General features: G+C 34.8%; 1 protein-coding gene and 1 long non-coding RNA gene across 19 annotated transcripts in view; both read left to right on the top strand.

Annotated features, from left to right (window-relative positions):
- Positions 1-22,913, top strand: part of MEIS2 (Meis homeobox 2) — a 243,304-nt gene that overhangs the window by 76,057 nt on the left and 144,334 nt on the right. The window lies entirely within an intron of this gene.
- LOC148116428 (uncharacterized) lies at positions 11,741-16,484 on the top strand. Its single transcript, XR_015729273.1, has 2 exons — positions 11,741-11,856; positions 15,187-16,484. It is a non-coding gene; the product is annotated as an uncharacterized LOC148116428 (long non-coding RNA).

The raw sequence follows: 22,913 nt of genomic DNA, 5'->3' as shown, positions 1-22,913 counted from the left end.
CCATTTTTCTTTCTCACCTGGCTCCAGATACACTCTATGCATCTGGGGAGGGCAAAAACAGCCTTCCCCACCACCTCGGAGGCCCTCAGGAGGCCCAAAACTGCCTGTTTCACAACTTCCGATTGGACAGGAAGTGATATTTTTTTGCTGTCCCCAGCCTCCAGAGACTCCTAAAGAGGCTCTGGAGGCTGGGGACAGCAAAAAAAGTCACTTCCTGTCCAACCGTAAGTTGGGAAATGGGCCATTTCGGGCCTCCGGAAGGCCTCCGAGGGGGTGGGAAAGGCTGTTTTCACCCTCCCCAGATGCATAGAGAGGATCTGGAGCCAGGTGAGAAAGAAAAATGGGCCTACCGGGCCATCGCGTGCCAGGAACAGAGGTGGGAAGGAGGATCACGTGTGCATGTGCAGGGCGGGGCACATAGAATTATGGGTGTGGGCATGTGCACACACAAACCTCCCCTGCCCCCCCTCCTGGCATGCAATGGCAAAAAAGTTAGACATCACTGGGCTAGGTGAATCTAGGATAAATATTTTGAGCATCATGAAGTAGAAATGCTCACATAGAGTAACTTCATTGCTTTGAAATAGTGGATTGCCTAGAAAAGGATGTTGATGATATTTATGAATGTTTTATTAATATTTAATTAAAAATTCATTTAAAAAACTTTTCTATATGCTTCTAAAACTTCTCTGTCTGTTTGTAACCATTAATTGGACGAATGGTGCATCTTGGGGCAAAATTTTTTGAATCAAGGTACATCTAATGGGCTAACATCTGAAATCTGGGACTCATTACTTGTTTTAAGTATCTTCAAACCAGTTGTATTAATAAAGCAGCTGCTGTTGCATTGCTCTGCAGTGCAGCTGTGGTGACATTTTAATAATTTCCAATGCTCCATGCAAGCTTCCTACAAGGAAAATGAGTGGGAAAAGTGGCAGGAAATCAGACATCACTCCTGCTTCCACTGTTTTTTTTTGAGTCCATTGGATGGCTCAGAGGTAGTCTGATTTGAATTAAAGTCAATCTCCTTTCTGTGACAGTATGGATATTTCTCCACCCTTAACCCAAACTGGCAGGGATTAGGTTTGGAACTAATACAGCTACTAGCAATGCATTTGGGCTTGGACCTGCACTACCTACTGTAATCAGTTTTATTTATCTGATTTTTCTAGCTGCCCATTTCATTAAGTGATTCTGGGTATTGTGGGTAATATACTAATTTTTTAAAATTAGGATTTTAAAATGTTATTTTGTATCTTTTTGATATTTCTTAATTCTTCTTTCAGTTTAATAATGATGGAAAAATATATGGATTCAGTGAGTGGTGAATGGAAAGATAAAGAGAAAAGGGACAGAGCTGCATTTACTGCCTTACTTGGAACTGTGAAACTTGGTGGATACATGTTCTATATAAATTCTTTTCCAGCTATTTCTTTTAAGATAGCTTACTGAAAATATCTTCCTGTAATCTTCAATTCCTCCAATAGATTGGTCTCCAGGAATTGATTTGAGGACAACCTACTTCCATCCTTGCATTAGATATGGTTTTAGAATTGTTTCTGTGATTCTTTTGAATGGAAGATGTTTGAGAAAGATTTTAACATTTTCAGATAGTTTCTATGAAAACAGATTAAGAAAATGGTACCACAAAAAGAAACCTGCCATTGAGAGAATAATTCATATGTACAGATTTTACTTACATTTCTGTTTTATTTTAATATTTTCTACTCTATATGCAAATTGCTGAATATATAAATTTCTGTCAAAGACTGGAATAGTTGTTTTACAAGTTTGCACAACTTACCTTTATGTTTTTCCTTTTGTTATTATTTGCTGAAGGTTAATCAGTGAGATTTTAATAAACTGGAATATCTAAAGAACTTTAGGCCTGTATACTTAGAAGTTAACATTTCAAAAGCATGCTCTCTACTAGATCTCAAAGAACTGACTCACTTCATTGGCTCCCTCAGTACCATGTTAAAATCTCTATACTGTATTCATTTGGTATGTAATCCAAAACCATTGAACATTTTATAATGACAATCTAGTTTTTATGATATATAAAAGAGAATGAATATATTTTTAAACACTGTATTGATTTCTCTATTGGAAAAAAATCTTCAAATTATTTAAAGATGAAATGTATTTAAGTCTATCTGGATTTTGATTTAGTTGAGGAAATGATGTCATAGTTTTTAAAATAACATTTGATTCATGTTTATAGTGTGGCTGGCTTCAATATTTCTAATTATCTACAAATTTCTATTAAAAACTCCATTTTGTCATTTATACATAATGACAACTAAAGTATGTTAATTATATATGTATTCCATAGTGTATTTTAAAAATTGCCAGGTTTTCAGAGATATCTCTTATTTAATTGCTTCAACTTCTACAAAGAGTCAAGATAGTAGTGCAGCAGAGCACTAGTGAAATGACCAAATGTCTAAATATTAAAGATCTCTACATGTGTCTCATAAGGGCATACATTTAGGGCATGTAGTTTCTCTTAAAAATGGAAGAAGCAGTTTGGTCTAGTGATTAAGGCACCGGGCTAAAAGCAGAAACTGAATTCTCCTTAGGCATGTAAGTTGGCTGGGTGACTTTGGGCTACCAACCAACCTTACAGGGTTGTGGTTGTGGAGAGAATAGGAGGAGCCGCAACATCTCTTTGCAGCTCATTAAAGTGGCTATTTTAGTCATATTTCTTTGCCTGTCTGAAAAAAGATGTGGCTAACTTAATGAGTAGTAGGAAAGGTGCTACACTTGTATTACTTAAAGTACATCTTTAAATTTTTTTGAAACACAAATGAGCCTGTTTTATATGTACTTAGTTAAGGAAATTAAAAGCTTTCCAACTTATAATTTATAATTGTAAACAGCATACATCAACAAAAATAAACATTCAAAATCAAACAAAAATTAATATAAAGAAAAAAATAACAAAGCAGTTACCTATATAGATGAGGCTGAACATACTCCCAGAGGAAAATGGGCTTAATTATTATCCTGACACAATGCACAGGAGAAAAGCCAAGGTTTCATGACTGCATGAAAAGCTAATAGAATTGGGGCTATTTGAGCCTTGGGAAGGAGCTCATTCCAAAGGATAGCATAACAAATAGATGTTTCATGTGTAATATTTGGTAGCCTTATAGTGGGGATAGGGAAATAATGGTTTATATATATAAAGAAATTATGATTTTCTGCTATGGATATCACCTTCAGGGAGCCTGATCTATGTTTATTCTTCTTTGTTTTCCTTTTTTGTCTATAAAGACGACAAGAGAAACCACTGTTTTTAGTTTAAAACTACACAAAGTTGTGTGATGTCTAAGATAAAAAAAGTTTGGTTTGTTTTTATCATGGTTTCTGAATAAGCCAATATCTAAAACCCACATTTTCCTCCTGGCTTGTTCTTTTTAAATCACTAATTTCGCAATCGGTTGATTAAAATCAAAAGATTCATATTCTCTTCCAGCATGTTACAAAGGAAGAGGGCAAGCAGGGAATATGAGACTCATTACAGCTCACTCACTGATTGTGAAAATTTTTGGTCCCCATTATACATATCTGAATCAAATAATTGTTTCTAAAATCTTGTTCATTCTGAGATCAAAATAGAGAAGGTTACAAGTATGTTATATATTTTAGCAGGTTTGAAATCATTTAAGCTATCTACTGAGACAGGATCAGTGGGTAAATTTGAACCATATGGCATATCATTCATCAAACACAAGCCAACTATTACAGCTCATTAACCTGGCTGGTTAAGAACAATACAGTAAATGCTGTTTTGCTGCTTATTATGAATCTTTTGTTAACATAATGATAGCAAGCCAGACCACCTGAAATATATCATTTACACTCATCAAAATGAAATCACTGTAAACAATCAAATCTAAAGATAAACCAGCACCGCTGATGCTTTGCCTTTATTTATGGTTTTACTATCCTGCTTGTTGCCAAACCAGCCTCTCAGGAATTTAGTGAAGGCATTTAATTGAACAACAAAATAATGAGTATGTCTAAGAATTTATGTGCTAAATGCACAAGAAAATATTAAAAACAGCCACAAGAAAAATAATAATTAAAAATAAAATAAAGACATTGAAAAGAACATTATAGGGGAAAAAGCTTTCAAGTATTATTATTACAAGTAATCCTTGACTTACAACCATTCAGTTAGTGACCGTTTGAAGTTACCATGAAAAAAGTGATTTATGACTTACAACCAATGCAGCAATCCCATGACTATGTAATCAAAATTCAGACACTTGGCAACTGGCATGTGATAATCTTTTGCAATCTTCAGCAACCAGAATCAATGGAATAACCAGATTCATTTAACAATCATGTTACTAGCTTAACTGCAATGATTCACTTAACAACTCCGGCAAGAAAGATAATAAAATGGGACAAAAGTCACTTAACTGTCTTGCTTAGCAATGGAAATGTTGGGCTCAATTGTGGTCATAAGTCAAGGACTACCTGTATTATTTTCTCTTTTTTCCCACCATCCCTGACTACTATGTACATATTTTATGCCATACTTTAAACATTTACAATTATTGCTAACTTCTATTTAAATAATGTTAATTATCTTTAAGCAATTTATCTTTTTCTTCAAAAAGCGTATTAAAAATAGCTTGGCCACTATTGTATATATTTTATTTCTGCTGGAATTTAGTTATATATCATCATCATCATTATCATTCTAGCCATTGTCTATCCACTGCATGATGATGGAGGCCTGTTCTGCATGTTTCCAACCAATACAGTCTTGAACTTTCCTTTGCCAGTTGGGCCTGCAATACTTGCTGATATTTTTTCTCCATCTTGTTTTAGGTCTGTTTTGTGGTTGCCTTTTATAAAGTAGAATCCATTCTATGACTGCCTTAGTCCACCTACCATTAGTTCTTCTTGCTATGTGACCAGCCCATTTCCATTTCCATTCTTTTACTTTTAATGGCATCATATAGTTTCGTTTGTTGACTTGTGAAGTATATGTAACTTCATACAAACACACACACACACACACACACACCGTATCTTGTTTTGTGCAAATCTTGTGAAGTGTATATATAACTTCACAAGACAAGTGAATATGTACAGTTTTTCCATTGCTGCATATTTTCTCATTTTGAACTCCCAATTTTGTGTTGTTGGTAAGTTTATTTTTCCAGTGATGTGCAAGTTTGATTCTTGCTGCTGTCACCATATATCTTAATCAGTGGTGATGCTTTTCATCTATACTCTCTGTGGTCATATCTAATTAAAATATTTATGGTTTTGATTCACATTTTATTTTCAGAATTTTCTGGTGTATTTCTTTCTATTCCTTTTGAGTATTTTTCAAGATCATCGCATCCTCTATGATAGAATGCTCCTATTATGGTTAGTCATGCAGCCAAAAGTCTAGACTGGATTTGACATTTTTTTCAAGTTCTTCCCAAGAACCTGGAACAGGCAAAAGTTTCTCTTGCATTTTTTCAAAATCGTCTTGTGAGTTAGGAGTTTATCTTTTGGTCCTCTCCTGTTTGGGCAATTTTCTTTCTGCTCAGATAGAAAGTTTGTTTTCAACTAGATGCTTTTGGATGGCATTAGGTGCTACACCAGTTAACATTTCTAAAGTTGTGGGTAAGCAGGTAATTGGCCTGGTGTTGCCTGGTGTTGCCCCTTTTGTTGGATTTTTGATTGTGAAGTAGGATTTTTCTATATGCTAATCTTAAATTTTGTCTCTTTGCATTGTGTTGTTAAATTGTTTGACAGCGAGCGTGTGTAGACTTGTCAGATATTTCAACCAAAAACTATGCAGTTCATATTCATCTTGTGTTGACCAATTCTTGATCTTCCTTCTCCTTTTTTCCAACATTTTTGCTGTTTTACAAATTCTTTCATTTCAGCTTTTTATTTTTATTTTCTGTTATCCACATCCTTTATCCAAGCTGCATTCTGCTATATTTCTTTGGAGTGTTCCATAGCTGTGCTCACAACTGTACTCCTTCTTCTTTATCTGGTGTTAACTGATTCATTTCACTCTCTCCATTGATGAATTGATAGAAAGAATTTTGATTCAATTGACATTGGAGATTCTATCTGTAGTGTGCAATTTGGATGTCGTAACTGCTGATTTTCTTGGCTATGGCTGTTATTTGCTGCTTTATTGCTTTCAGTGTTTCCTTAGTCTTGGTGATCTCCAGGTGTCTCCAGGTGATATTTTTTATCAGGTATTCTTAGGTCTTCTTCTTCTTGAGCTTCTTTTCTTTCAACTGTTCTAGATTGTTTGCATTGATCTTAGCATGCTGATCTTAGTTTCCAATCTGATCTTCCAGTTTGATAGTGAACTGTTTAGCTTTATTCTTGTTCGTTGGTTTTGTATCCAAGATCTTTAGTTATAACTGCAGTTATGTTGTGCATCAGTTGGTTTGTTTCTTGCAATGAAGGGGTACTTATATTTGATATTCTAATATTGGCATATTTTAATATTCTTGTTGGTTGTTTTTTGTAAGAAGTTTCAAGGCATTCAACCTTATTCTGTTCTTTTAATGCTGTTCCATATGCCCAGTCTTGTTGTTTTTCAGTTAAGATGACTTTGTTCTTTCTGAGGAGAAAGTGCTTCATTTGGGAATGAGAATGGTTCAATAGCAGTGCTGGCTTCTTTTACTACCCCTTCTCCCTCCTACCCCCTGCCCAGTTAGTCTGTACTGTCTGAGCTACTTCTGGTAAGACTTTGATTTCTTTCTTCTGATTAGAAATTTGCAATTCTTCCAATTCTTCTTCTGTGAATACTTTATAGCAATAGCTTTTAGGCCCCATAGCGCTTGTCAGCACTCTCTGGGAGGTCTGCAATGTAGAAGCATTATTTGCATACTGCCTCCAATAATTTGGGGCTTCATTTTATCAACCTTGGAAGGATGGGAAGATGTTCAGAAACTCCAGCATCTACTGTGGTTTTTGTTACGACCCAAGCTACAATCAGCCCAGTATAGATTTCTGTAAGCTTCATATCACCATATTATTTATTGGAGAAATACTCTTTCTCTGCTTTCTCTGATCAGACCTGTCCAATGTGGTGAAACTTCAGGCATAGCTCTCATGTTCCTCAAAACACACAAACCCCATGACTATGTCATGGTACTGCCTCACTATCTATTATGGTTGGTCGCACAGTCAGACAGATGTTTAGACTGGATTTTAGGCATATACTGTTGTTTGATGCTGTTAAAAGTATCATTTATAGGATGTAAACTGTTCCAAGTAAGCCTGACTTCTTCAGATGACTGATGGTGACTTCATCAATGCTAATGATATTTAAATAGTGCTCCAGATGTTTTGGGATTGCACCCAAGGTGCAAGGTGCCCATTACTTTTGGCACTATTTTTGTTATGGTTTTGTTTTGTTATGGTCATCCTGATATTTGGAATAGTATTATTGTATTATTATTTTAGTGTCTTCATGTAAGTCTTGACTCCTGTCAATTGACTGGAAGTGGTTTGGAAGTGGTTTGCCATTATCTCCTTCCAAGGGATAAGAGAAAGTGACTGGCCCAAGATAACCCATCTACTTTGTGCCTGAGACAAGAATTCACAGTTTTCCAGTTTCTAGCCCGGTGTCTTAACCTCTGTGCCCTACTGGCTCTTCTTTTCCTCCTTTTTTAGTAGCGTGTGAAACACTATCCATCTTTGCAATTATTGAAGTTATATACCATCCATGGAACATTTTGTATCAATTTTCCATCAGATTGTAGTTTAGGATATGTTTTATTCACCATTTTTATAACTCTTCCCATTGTTCCATGTTATTACTTCTTTGAGGTTTTGTATGCTTTTTATCATGGAATATTTGATTTGTTTCGATACCATCCTTCAGTTACAATTTATAGGTGCTTCCTAATAAATGATCTTGGTTTTGTTATGTGTTTTAAATTCTATCACCTTTCTTAAGGACCTCCTTTTTATTATCAATTTTAATTTTTCCAGTTATTTGCAAATAAATTAATCATGTTAGATTCTCATTCAATGAGCAATTATTGTTGAGCTTTATTTTTTTGTTTAATTGTATCATATTGGCATACGGTATATGATCAGAAGTTTATAATTACAATTATTCTTGAAGTAAAAATTATTTGATGGTAGTTCTAATGATGTAATCAATGGATGTAACCTTCTTTCAAGAGATTTCAAATTTTAAACAAACTTTCTCTTATAATGCATCTCTTCAGATTGACTTTATTTTTTTATATAATAGATATTTGCAAAGTCCATTGACTAAACTTACTCCTTCTGTAGTGATAATCTGCTCTTAGGAAATTTATACATTCTGTCTTCTATGATAGAGAGGTGTGCTCTATAATACAATCTAAAATTGAAAAGATAATCCAATTCTCTTTTGAATCTTGCAAAAATTGGAATCTTATTCCTGCTTTTTCCTCTGTTCCTGTTTATTGTGTGTTGGTTCTGCAAATTTCTACCTAAAATTTGAATTGATGCCACTTTAAATAGGAAGTTTATCATAGGAAATAGACTCATTTTATTGTCATTTCAGAGTAAGGTAAAAGTGTATTCAAATAAAGCTTATACCAGGGTGATCAGTTGCTTATAAAGTCTGGTAATGTTATATGATTTAGTGCTGTTCAATATTATTCTTGCATGTTTAAGTTTGATTTCTCATTGCAGCATAGACTATATTAACATAATGAACTGAATGATTTCAGAAGTAATTTACATTTCAATAAATAATATTAAATGAATAGGTTTGTTTCTGTGTCCTATATGTAAAAAGTATACACAGATTGTCAGTCATAGTGGAGAATATTGTGTGGCAACAAATCTTGCATGAAATTTCATCCAACATGATGGTATATGATATTTCTGCAGTTCGGTGTATAATTCAGTGTCAGTTTTTTATCCTTTCCTTGGCTAAACAAATAACTGCTTATGAACAAGCGTATCTATACATAGCTCCTGATTCATATTATACGCACACTGAGGAAGGATACAAGCTCAAGGGTCACAGCTGTACTCTGCCCTATAGAAATACTTTGTATACTTATAGTGGGTGAGTAGACAGCAATATTTTAGTTGGCAGAAAATCTCTGAAATAGAATTTACTTTCAGATCAACAATATTTTCAATGGTTAACATACAACTATGTTAACATACAACTATGGTTCTAGTGGTACAAAGTGTAAAAGTACTTTGTAGTGTTTAAATAAATCAAATAGCACATATGGCAATTGTACATACTTATGATAAATAATAACTTAATATGATATTGGCACAAAAACATGCTAATCAAATGGTTAACAAGTTTTTTTCTGTATGGCTAACTTGTTGCTTTTTTGTTTCTGGAACCTGGCATATTCGTCCATTCATATATGTAGGTATGTCTCATGTCCCAGTGAATATATTGGTAGAAAAATACATGTTATTTCAGAATGAAAAATAATATACATTTGATTTCATGAAGGTAGGTTTCTCTTTATATAATGGAACACACTAGCATGTTTTGAATGCTAGTTTTGAAGCATCCTTCAAAACTCCAAAACAAATTAAAAGAATATCATAGTAGAATACTCCATTCCACTGGCCAGTACAATCCCTTCAGCAAATAGATTTAATTACTTTTCTGAAGGATAAGCAGTTATTTTGTGTTCTGATTATTCAGCACCAGAGTAATAAGTCTGTCATAATAATATTTTTCACAAAATAGATTCAAGTTATTGTTAACTATATGTGTTAGTTTATATTTGTAAGTTGAAAAATAGATATTTGAAAAGCTAAGAATGAGACATGAGTGACATAGTTAAAAACAGAGCAAGAAGATATTCTTGTTGACTGAGACATGCTTATTTATTAATACAAAGATTATAGTCATGTTTCTGTGCCTTATGCATTTTCTAAGAGCTCAGTATTTGATTGTCTGACTTGGATTTACTGTATATAGTTCTTAGAAAAGAACCTGAATCAGACGTGCCCCATTTGAATGGTTAGTTCACTCTGTAGGGAACTTATTTGGTTGTTTCTTCATCCCAGCAAGGTTAGATTGCATTAGGATCTCTGCTGGACACCATTCTGTACAGGATAAAATATGATTTGCATATCAGAAGCTTTCCTTTTCTGTCTACTAACGAAATGTGGTATAGACGTGCCTCAAAAATCAGCTATATTCCTCTCTTCCCTATACCATTTTTCAGCTTCTAATAATCTTGCCTGTTTTCATCACCACTTTTTGAAATCTATTACTGAAAGTTGGCTATAGCACCAAAATCCATCTGCTATACGATGTCAAAGACTCCTTAATGGGTTTTGGCTTTAGGACACCTAGGGGCAATAGAGGGTACAGTAGATAGAAAGAACCCAATAACACAAATCAACTGAGATTTTTATTTGATGAAATAAAATAAGTTTCATCAACTTTGATGAAAAAATATCAAGAAAAATTAATGGAGCCAATCAACCATTAGAAACCAGCAATTGTGAACTCTTATTTCCATGGAACCACAACAGTTTCCATGTAGATTAAAGCATCTGAAATACAGCATGAAAAGTACACTAAGCCTCCATTCACTGAGATATGCTGTTTTACGGTCATAATGAACCAGAAAACCTATTGCATGTATTCATCTATTGCCCTTTGCATGCCAATTTATCTGCAGTCATACTCTTACTGTTATCTAACAAAATCCAATCTTTATTAAGAGAGACACAGTCCAATACTTGCATATTGGAATCCTACCATCACAAGTATAATCTCTGAGTTTCCAACTGCTGCAATTTCTATAAGAATGCATAAGATGTCCTAATGAGGATGTATTCCTATTTTATTCAATTTCTATTTTAACTTAATTTTATAATGTTTTACTGTATCTTATTTTATCTTCTCCTTTCTCAAGTTTTAAAATCTTTTAGATTTTAGATTTTATATAATTGTTATATTTTCTTTGAAGTATTTGGTCATTGTTTTTGAGGAAATTTATTTTGCTGTTCATTAGCTATAATGAAATAAATTGACTTTGGATTCTTGAAAGAAAACATTTCAAAATTATTACTGAGGTAATGTATCTGCTGAGATTGTTACTTCTGAACCACTGTAATTTATATTTTGAAAGAGAATAGAAATAATAATTCTTTGAACTGTTAATGTTTCATTTACTAAAAATGATTCAAAGTTTTTTGTATCTATGTGAGATTTATGTGAGAGCTTATAAAGTGCTTAATAGCAAGTTGTAACAATCTTGAAAGGCATTTTAAAAGCAGTCACATGGTTCTGTCATGAGTGAGATTCCATAGTTTCAGAGGTTGAAACTCTGGATGTGCTCATGACTTAGTCTGTTTGAAAATTATTGGATGACTTTGGGTTATTAAATCTAAATGAAAATGATGTCTAAGTGGATCCAGGAGGCTATAAATTCTTCCTTAAGAGAATAAGAGTTCCCAGTTTCCTTAAAACATAAGGGTGGTTACCTGAAGATTTAGTGTATTATACCATGAGTATGCTGATGACATGCAGTATTATCTCTTCATGAGTTCAAAGAGGTAGAGATCCTTAATTTATGCATATAATCCTCTACTTTTCAACTACAATTGAGCCCAAAATTTCTATTTCTAAGCAAGATAGTTGTTAAGTGAGTTTTGCCCAATTTTACAACCCTTCTTGCCAGTGGTTAAGTGAATCACTGTAGTTGTTAAGTTAGTAACATGATCGTTAAATGAATCTAGCTTCCCATTGACTCAGGTTGTCAGATGTTCGCAAAAGGTGATCGCATGCTCCCAGGACACTGCAACTGTCATAAATACATGCCAGTTGCCAAGCGTCTGAATCACATGTTCACTGGGATACTACAACAGTTTGTAAGTATGAAAAATGGTTATGTCATTTTTTTCGGTGCCATTGTAACTTTGAATGGTCACTAAATGAATGGTTGTAAATAGAAATAAAATTAAAACTATAAGTCCAGAGAAAACTGAAGTAATGTTGAGTGGGTTGTGTTTGGAAGTTTGGTCTTCAACTCGTTCTTGATGGGATTCAAGGTTACAGGGTCTTTTTTATCATTAGAGGCATAAGTATCTTTCATGCAGGGTGGATTAAAAAAATAATCAATTTTTAAAAATAAATAAATAAATCAGATCTTAAAAAAATTAAATCAGATTTAAATCATTTTTTTATTTTTATCAAATTTATGTTAATAAAATGCTTTTGGAGTAAAAATTAAATCAGATTAAATCATTTTTTTATTTTTATCAAATTTATGTTAATAAAATGCTCTTGGAGTAAAAATCTATCTAAAATAGTTTTCTATTTAAGATACATTAATAATTTAGTTTATTCAGCACGGAATGGAGGTTAGTTATGTAGTATTAGGCTGTGTATTCTGCAATATTTACATTTTTGGTAAACTCTTTCAATGAATCCAAACTCTGCAAGCTAAATAGGAAATCTTCATTTTGTTTGCAAATAATAATATTAAAGATTCTAATTACCAGCAAGAATGTGTCCTTACATTTAAAGAGCACCTCTCATTTCAGATCCATCATGGCAGCGCCTGTTAGCAGGCAGCCACTCACCAGCTACCTGCCACGTCACTCACCTTGTTGTGTCAATGCCGCATCACCAGCCGTCCCATTAAAATGAATGGGACTGTTGGTGAGTCAACAGCGGGTCAGCGGAGGAGCCACTGCGGGACAGAGATGACAGTTGCTCTTTAAAAATTATGATTTAGATTGAGTTGATTTAAATCAAGCCTTTTTACTATTATGGTTAAATTATGATTTAAATCGAGTTGATTTAAATCAGCTTGATTTAAATCAAATCCACTCTGCTTTCATGTGTATGTGATAGACAGCATAGTATTGCTAAGTGATGCTTTTCACTATACTTACTTCTCACTGTAGGTTTGCCAATCAAAACACTCCAGTCCTGTTTCTTTCTCAACCCTGGAGATATCAAAGATGTGACACTAGAAGAGTAGAAGCAAACTCTGGTCCATTTTAACGTTTGTACTTCAAGGAAAGGAAAAAGAAGACAGAAATAAGTTTCAACTTATTTCTCTGCTTTTTTCTTTAAAAGGCAGCTGTACTGTTTTCCTTGAGCAAGAGGAAGAAAACGCTTCACTTCTCATCCAAGCTTCATCAGTTCTGATAAAATTCTTCATCATCAGTGAAGCTTCCTGGATGAGAAGCAAAACGTTTTCTTCTTCTTTCTCAAGAAAAAAACAATACAGTTGCCTTTTGAAGCAAAAAACACCTTTGAGACATCTGTGACCTGGATGACTGAGAATCTCCATAAGACAAGACAAGAAAGATGAAAAAGATAGTCACTATCCCTTGTGGATAGTCACAATAGCCCTAGGATGCAGGTTGCTTTTCTCACAGAACTACTTAACTTGCTTCTTCTTCATTGCCATTTGAACTAAAGGTGCCCAAATACCTTCTATGTCATAAGGACAAGCATACCAAAGTCACTGTTACCATTGGAACTTCCTGGAAAGTTACCAGTGGGAGCAGTCACCACTGTGTAGCTGTCATTAGTAATTCAGTCAAAATAGAGAACACCATCAACCCACTTTCTTAGCCTATGAACTCACATAATTGTGATTGTACTGTGAATACTGAATACTATATGCCCCCAGCCAGATGATCCGTGAACATCTGATCAGTGTTGCTGCTAAGGATCTTGCTTTGCCAGCAGTTCTCCAAGAGAACTCTGTCCATTTCTACAGCTTTGGGACCAGTCTCCAATTCTTCAATAGTTGTCTGATGTACTCCAGCTACTTGCTGAATACTCTCTGGGCACCACTTTGATAGAATAATAGAGTTGGAAGGAATTTCAGAGTCTTGTAGTCCAACCTGCTCAAGCAGGAGACCTATACCATTTCAGACAAGTGGTTATGGTCTTCCTAATAGTCTGCAAGCCTGCACTACCATTTCTTCTGCTACATGAAAACAAAAAAATGTTTCTAAGACAGTCTAAAACTCACTGGCACCAATACTTGACCACCAATACCGCCATTATTTTTCCTTTCCCATCCTTCTCTGTTAGTTATCATTCATAATAGCATTGGTTTCGATGCACACTCAGAAGCTTTTGCTAGCAAATTGAGGAACTGATTGAAATATATGACTTCTAACAATTTTTCACTGAGTCAAAGAATGCTGTGCACCATTTCAGCAACTTGAAGTTAACCAGTGCATTTGACTCAGTGGCAATGCCCCCTAATTCCACCGTTCAAGTGGCTCATATACCTATAGTATGGATTTAGTCCATTTCAATGAGCTAATTTTACTTCTACAGTTTAAAGCCACAGATCCAAAAGATTCTATCTGAGATAAACATCTCAGATCTGACTTGAATGCCCTTAAAGGATAAAAGAGGATACTTTGTCTCTCAGAATAGCAGGATAAATCTGGCCTGCTTTGTATATTTTCAGTAGTAGGCAAAACTAGTTTTTGTTCTTATTGGATTGTAAACTCTGTCTAGATCGTTTTTCTGCTGTTATATTTATTTTTGATTCTGATACTTTTAGAACTTCTTTCCTATTGGTTAGTCCTTTTCCCATTTCATGATTGCAACTAATATTTTTATTTAATTATGCTAAAATAAATGACTTTGGACTTAATTTGTTTTTAGCTGAAAAGCTTTTAGCTATAGGATGACAAATAATTCATGGACATTAATAAATATTTCATGCAATAGTCCTATTTAGGATGGAGTATATTAAGTAGATAATTTGCCAACATTAGCATTAATCTTACTTATTTTGCCTTTTCAAAACTAGTACTGTACTTGGTTCTTAATCCTGCATAATCTAAATTAAAAAAAAAAAAGAAATCTGCAGATTTTTTTTCTTTTCTCCCAACATGACAGTCAAAGAAACAAAAAGTTTGTAAATATTTTAGCATAATAATATCAACAAAGACTAATTGCCTGAATTTTTTAAAAAATATAATAGAAAAGTATGTAAATTCACAATAATGGTTTTTTAATTGTGAAACTGCAGAGTTTATTTTCCAAGATGACAATTTACAGTGAACTATGGAAACTGGAATTAGATGACTATTTGTTCCTCACATAGTCAACTGATGAAAATTGCTATTTCAAATTAAACTAGATCTTGACCAAACTTTTTTTCTTTTGGCTATCCCTCAGGGCTTATAATGAGCTTTTTCCTCTTTGCCCTTTAGGTTTTCTCTAGGAAAAAACTAGCCAAACTAAAAGAGGCCAAATATCATGCAACTAAACTAGTGGAAATTCAAACTGTTTCAAGCAAAGGAATCAATAGAACTGCTATAATGAAAGGTATTGTTCAGAGTGAGATGGTTGAGTTATGGATCTCAAGTTGAATATCAGGTTTGTTTGTTTGTTTTATTATGAAACCAGCCTAAGGCCAAACTGGTAAATCTGAAAAAGACACAGAATGAAGGAGAAGGTGTTTCGTGTCGCAGAATATTTAAGGGCTTTATTCACTAAAAATGTAGAAGAGCTGGAAAAAGAAGAATTGTGTGGCCATGATAGCCGTCTCAATCATCTATTAATGTTTTGGAAATGTATGCAATCATATATAAACATATAACAGTGAAAGACAATTTATGAAACATAAATTATGAAAAATTTATGAAACATTATTGAAAAATAGTAATTGTTTAACATTGTAAGAAAACCTAATCAAAATAGTCTTGTTGAAATTTTAGAATTTTCTTCAACAGAATTGATAACAAAGTTTGTTTAATTATTGTTCTTAAAATAAGGGTGAAAATATTTTTAGATACAGCTGATATGAATCAGGAAGTACAGTATTTTATTTTTCAGAGACCAACATTATTTCTGTACCATTTATAAAATAATACTTTATGTCCCATTATGGCTCTATTTATTTTATATTTCTTTTTACATATTTCTGTTATCTTTGTAGAACAAACATATTTACTTTTTATATTTCAAGGAATATACATACATCTTAATAAAAAGTATACATGAACTTTTAAATTAATTTTCAGAGGCAATAAACATTTCATTTCATAGTAATCACCTGGGAATTAGTTTTGCTGTCTATTGAATAATATTTTTTCAGTGAAAGCTCCTGATTGCATTTTTTAATGTGCATTCTCTTTATTTCTGGCAACAGGGATAACAGAATCAATTGGCAAATAACTTTAAGTTAGTATTATATAGGAATCCAGATGCAGAAATCTTACTGTTGATTTTTTTTTGCCACATTTCCAAACTAATGAAGGCATGACTACTCTTATATTTTATTGTCTTTAAAATGTACCATATAGTAGCCATTAGTTTCAATTATATTTAAATTATTTAGTTATGTGCTAAAAGTAGTGAATCTATTTCATTCTATTATTGTTGATTTTTTAAAAGAGCTTAAGTCTAAAATCAGAAACACAGACATGAGTCTCCAAAAAACTTACTTGTTATGCAAGTCAGTAACCATGGTTTATTAAACTACAAATTAAATTACATTATACATACAGCAGGTGCCTCTTGGTTTTCCTTTCTTTAAAAAATAAGTAATCATATCAGATTGAGATAATGCAGTGTGTGCAACAACAGAGAACTATGGTGTTACATAAAAACATAAAACAGTTAATTAAGAAGTAATATGACTTCTAGTACATAATAAATAGTCTATATTTAGATATCACAATAATCTTACTGTGTATGGTTTAGCTTCATAATCCCTGTATTTCAGGATTAACTTTAGTAAATGATTATTATACTTTCCCATAATTTAGGACAGGTTGGGGCAACTTTAAGTTTTGGGTATCATTGTAAAGAAAACAGAATTGGCTTATAGGGAAAATGGGTGGCATAAAAATTGAGTAATGAAAATAAAAACAACTTTTTAAAATGGTTGCAGTAGCACAAGATTTTATTGGTTTTCATCTGAGAATACAAAATGTTATGAAATTTTAGTCATCTCTGACTTTTTTACATTAACTTATTCATATTGTTCTGACCCAGCCTTTGCAAGTAGTGATAAGACATTTACTTGCGAGTAAAATAAGCCCCTTTTTATAACAGAGCAGTAACAGTTTTTTATTCACAGGGATAAACAAAAAATCAAACATAATTAGTCCCAAAAAACCTGGGTTTATCCAAGAAATCCGAATTGCTTACTGTATACTAGAAATGAACCAAACCCCTCTTATTTATTTCCCAGCTAGGGAGGGGCTGGCTATTGTCTGCGTCTGCATCTCCCCGAGAGCCGGCTTACTGCTTTCCTTTGCTCTCCTCTCTTTTCTTCTCTCTGCATACATGCATCTGGGATGGGCCCCATCTGTTCCTCTCCATCACTGAGCTCAGGCCCTGAAGACAGCTGCCTCTCCACCTGGGGGAGGACAGAAGGCCCTGTCTCTGTCTCTGGTGCTGTTTCCTTATCAGAGCCTTCCAAAGGCTCCGAAGCTGGCCGAGGCTTTCCCTTCATCTCATGCTCATCTGACTCTGCAGCTATCTCTGCTGGCAGCTGATGGGCCACAACACATATTTAAGATCCTGTAGATCCTAAACTGCCGGGCCACTACTGGGCTGTGGCCTATTCAGAACTGGGCTGTGCAGGCAGTGGGCCGGAGCGTGCAGCTCGACTTGTGCGAATGGTGGGTTGGTGCACACATGCATGCACATGCATGCAAATCTCAACTTGTGCAAATTGAGCTCTGCACATTGGCCCACTACTCACACAAGTCAAGCTGCGCACACCACTTCCCAGCTAGGCTCCCAAACTGCAAAGTCTGGGGACTGCTGCTGTAGATGCTACCTATGAAGGTTTATATATTCCATGTTACCTGTGAATGCTGTTTATCCCACTATCAGATATAGACATAAGGAACTGACTGGTTTTATCATGATTCTGAATTATAACTAAAGGAATGATTTCTTAGATTCAGACACCCTGCTCTGCATATTTTTGGTATACAGCTTCAGTTAAGAAGCAATGAAACCTGTTCGGTTTCTCGGTGACTAGCTTTATTTTATGTTATAATCAGTGGTGGGATTCAAAAATTTTTACTACTGGTTCTGTGGGTATGGCTTTGTTGGCGTGGCATGGCTTTGTGGGCGTGGCAGGGAAAGGATACTGTAAAATCTCCATGCCCACCCCATTCCAGGGGAAGGATACTGTAAAATCTCTATTCCTTACCCAATCCAGGGGAAGGTTACTGCAAAATCTTCATTTCCCTCCCGATCAGCTGGGACTCGGGAGGCAGACAATAGATGGGAGTGGGGCCAGTCAGGGGTGGTATTTACCGGTTCTCGGAACTACTCAAAATTTCTGCTACCCTCCAGAACTGGTCAGAACCTGCTGAATACCACCTCTGGTTATTATGTACTATAGGAGAAGGAATGGTAGAACCTGGGGGCGGAGTCAAAGGAGAAATCAGGCTAGAGTCTGTACGCAGCCACAAATAGACTAAGTCCAACTCTTCTTGTATTCAGTTGACCATTATCCAGTGTCAAAATAGTGCTAACCATTAGTTGATTAGACTTCTGTGCATAAGCATGAGTAGTAATAAATCAGTTTAATTGGAACTGCTTCTATTTCTATTAAAAAAATAAAATTAGCTAATATCTTATTAAAAACTCACTTATGGGGTGTTGCATTCATATATTTTAATATTCTAATTATGTCTTGGTGACAATTTTTTGCAAATTTTGAGCAACTGCACTGAGGAAATGGAAATTGAACTAATGTTCCACTTGCACTTCAGTGTTGTTTATAATGCATCAGTTTTAACAGCTGTATATTGTAATTCTCAGCCATGTATTCTTTCTGTATTACATTGCTGAATGTAAGTCGTAATCATTCATTTATGCACAATTAAAACAACATAGCAGAGTTCAAATAACTGAGGCATGACTGTACAAATGAGAGAGTCTTGTTACAAAAGACAAAGTAGAGACAAATATTCAGACAGGTAAAGAATGTTAATGGATGTTTATAGCTATTAAATATATATTCATGTCTCCTGCACATGATTTCAGGCAACTCTAGATCAATTTAAAAGAATCCCAACAAGTATGATAAAAGGTGTGTCTATTTTGAGGGCTATATATGAAATCACATATATATATATCACACATATGTATAGATATGAAAAAAACTAACCGATTAGAAAACTTTGTAAAAATATGATTACAATGAATAATTCCAAAGGAAATCAATGATCCATGTTAAAGGCATTAAGTACTTGATCAGATAATTTAGGACTATATAAGTTACAAATTGTATCTAAATTCAGAACTATATGATGAAGAAATTATTCATGTAGCCCTAATCCTAACCATATGTCCTTTGAATGTGCTTTTGTGTTTTGGTGTCTATTTTTTTGGAAGTAATGAATCACTTTTAGCAGGATATGTTAGAGGAATAATCTGGATTTGAAACAGAAAAAGCTGAAGGCACTCAAAATCCAGTTGTACAATTGTGCTTATATCTGAATAAAAATAATTCAATTAGAGCTATTATTTACATCTTTAATGTATGTAGACTAGAAAAAGGCAGCCTGTTTTTTATCATCCCCAGTGTGGTTATGGGCATTTTCCTTGGCTGTCTCCTTAATCCATCTTTTAAAAGGTATTTTTAAATCAAAATAAAAGCAAAACATTAGCATTTAGTTTTCATTTAATTGTCATTGCCAATAATGCCTCTGGGACCTGCATGTTATCCATAATGTTTTTACAAAACAGCATACTCGGTAGCTATAGCTTTTTTTCCCCCCTTTGGGAGGTATTTATACATTAATTATTATTTACAGGTAAGTACACCCCTAATAAAAATAATTCTTTTAGGGATAAAGGATTCATCCAGGAAGCTAATATAATTATCAATGAACACCTACAAAATGTTTTGAATTCCTATCAGTTGGGCATCCACAGCAGTAGTGCTGTAAATAGATTAATTTATAGAAGACAATATATATAATGTTCTGGGTAGAATATATATAGTTCAGAATTGAACTATGGTATCCTTGATGTTCTCCGAGCTTCATTATTTGCTTTTAGACCTTTCATTTCCCGACTAGGCAATGTTATTGCACACATTTCATTACCCAACTAAGTAACATTATCAGTGCAGTGATGATGTTACCTTGTTGGGTAATGAAACATCTTCAAGCAAACAAACAAGCTCAGAGACCGTCAAGGACACCACAGATAAATGTATTTCCTGTGGCAGACATTTTGTAAGGACACCTATAACATGCTTTTAAATTTCCAGATGTATTCAATGGTTTGGAAAACCATTTTACTTACTTATCGCCATAGAGGTTTTCTATCAGGAAAAAAAGACTCCTTTAAATAGGCCCTAAACCATTTAGGGATATGAAGGTCAATACCCACACTTCGAATTATGTGTAGTAAGCAATTGGCAGCCAATTCACATCTTTCAGTGCAGGCATTATATGATCTCTGTATCTGGTCTCTGCTTGGTGGCCTAGTGCTGCATTTTGCATCAGCTGCAATTTCTGGACCCTTTTCAAGGCTATCCTTATGTGAACCTCATTGCATTAGCAGTACAGAATATAACCAAGACATGGGTAACTATTGCCCATTTACCCAGTTCAGAAAGAGGCTCAGCTGGCATATTAGACTAACAGTGCAAAGGCAGTCCTTGCCACAGCTACCATCTGTGAATCCAGTGATAGCTGAAGATCAAAGATATTCCCAGAGTGCTCTTTCTGAGTGATAGGGCAGTTCCATCCCAAATAGGCTGAACTGAAATCTCCAACTCATAATTTTTATGTACTGTCTTCTATTTGATTTAATTGAAATTACTGTCTAGATTTAATTTTATTTACTATCTAGATTTAAGTTTAGCTTATTTTTCCTCATTTTATCCATTACTGAATTTAGACAGTGTTGAGAGATGCTAATTGCTGTGTACTAAAAAGCATCACCTCAATCCAAAACTCAAAATGACCTCTGCCAGCAGTTAAACAGTATGGAAATCAAGATGGAATCCTGTGGGACACCATGTGACAGTTCTCTATATTGTGAACTTAGCTCCATCTTTTGGACATGATCCAAAACCACAAAGCTCAGTCCTACCTTGTCATCTATAAGGACACTATTATAGTATTAATAATGGCCAAGAACTCTAAGAAAGCTAATAGGAATGTACTCTTTCAAATCAATTTTGGCATAAGACATCTTCCAAGGTGACAAAAACTGCTTCAGTACATATTGGATTTAGAAAATGATACTGATCATTCAGGAATGTGAAGTCACCACTTTATTGATCACCTTTCCCAGAAATGGAATACTTGAGCATATAATGCATATTTCCCAAGTTAAGGGGAGTTACTATTGCTTTTTGTAGGCAGGAGGGAATTCTTTCCATAATGAGGCATGGATCAACTTCCTTAACCATGGTATCAGTCCTTCCTGGAAGGGCACAATAAAACAAAAACAAATGCCGGATCTTATGTCCCCATATACCTTTGCTCATGATATATCACTGATTCATATTTACATAATCTAAATGCTACTTTCTTCAGTTCAGTTCTGTGATTCTAAAATATGAAGGCTGACAAGGTAATATTCTTATATTCTAGATTTTAAACATTTACTGGTTTAGATTTAAAATTTATTTTTTTAAAAATTGTGTTTTGTTTATATTCATTCATTCATTCATTCATTCATTCATTGGATTTATGTGACACCTATTTCCTCTAGAGGGTTAGAGTTGGGGTGCTTTTTCATGAGGCAACTGGACTTTCTGGGGTTTTTTTTCATAAATGCATGGCACAACATAGGAGAATAAACCCATCAGGACAAGATTCAACAGTCTATCTGCATTTAAAAGACAAAAGATTCTTTTGAAGACAACAAAGCCCACATTTTGGACATAGAGGACCGCTGCTTTGAAAGAGAGGTCAAAGAAGTCTTCTCCTTTGTTAAATGTTAACAGCCATCTCTCAACAGAGAGGGTTAAAATTGTTAAAATTGAACAGCCCTCTCTCAACAGAGGGGGAGGGATATGACATCATCTATCTCCAGTCTACAACACAGTCCTTTCAACAGTTCCAAGACATCTCCACACCTATTTGCACTACTCGTGTGACTCTAACTGTTGTGGTTCGCCTGCAGAGCTGGCAGCAGAGTTGAACAGTGAGGAGGTTGGGGAGGAACATGGGCCAGTTCTGCAGTCTGGGGAAGGCTTGGACGAGGACTCTGCATCAGAGGCAGAGAGGGGGTCAGAGCCATCTGGGAGTTATGTGCTGCCTCCGGAGCCTCCAGAGTCGGACATCAGTGAGGCAGAGGAACAGGGAGAGCCTGTTCCCAGTGTGTGCATGCACAGAGCTGCCAGAAGACAAAACAGTTAAGACAAAAGGGATGATTTGGGAGTAGAGCTTGGAGATGATTGGCCCCTCCCATAAGACATAAAGGAGGAGCAAAGGCACGTGAGCCTTTGCAGGAAGCAACTTTGTTAGTTCTGGTTGGTTTAAATTCTGAAGCTCTGTTTTGACTCTGTGCTCCGTGTGGCCTTGCAAAGCTAATTGCCAATTAGGTCTTTGGTAGCGTGATAAGGGAGATAAAGGTGGGTGCTTATCAGCCTTATCCCTAAGGACTGTTGCAGACTTCTGTTGGACTATTTACAAACTATTTGTGACTCATTACGGGCTATGAATGAACATAATTCACAGCCATTGAAATAAAAAGAGGGTTTTTGGGACCAATTGTGTGCTTTTTACTGTCTCAGGAAGCCTAGATCAGAACACTGACGACACAGGTAAGTAAACTTCCAGGTGGCCTGGGGTTTTAAATTTGTCGGGGCCAAAATTATTTAATTTGATTTTATTCTATTTTTTAAATTTTGTATTGTATGTGTTTTTATTGTTTGGCTGTGCACCGCCCTGAGTCCTTCGGGAGTAGGGCGGTATAGAAATCTAATAAATAATAATAA

Source organism: Pantherophis guttatus, chromosome 1 (assembly GCF_059756535.1).
Source record: "Pantherophis guttatus breed Tessera chromosome 1, ASM5975653v1, whole genome shotgun sequence".
NCBI lineage: Eukaryota > Metazoa > Chordata > Lepidosauria > Squamata > Colubridae > Pantherophis > Pantherophis guttatus.
This window is presented reverse-complemented; position numbering and strand designations above follow the sequence as displayed.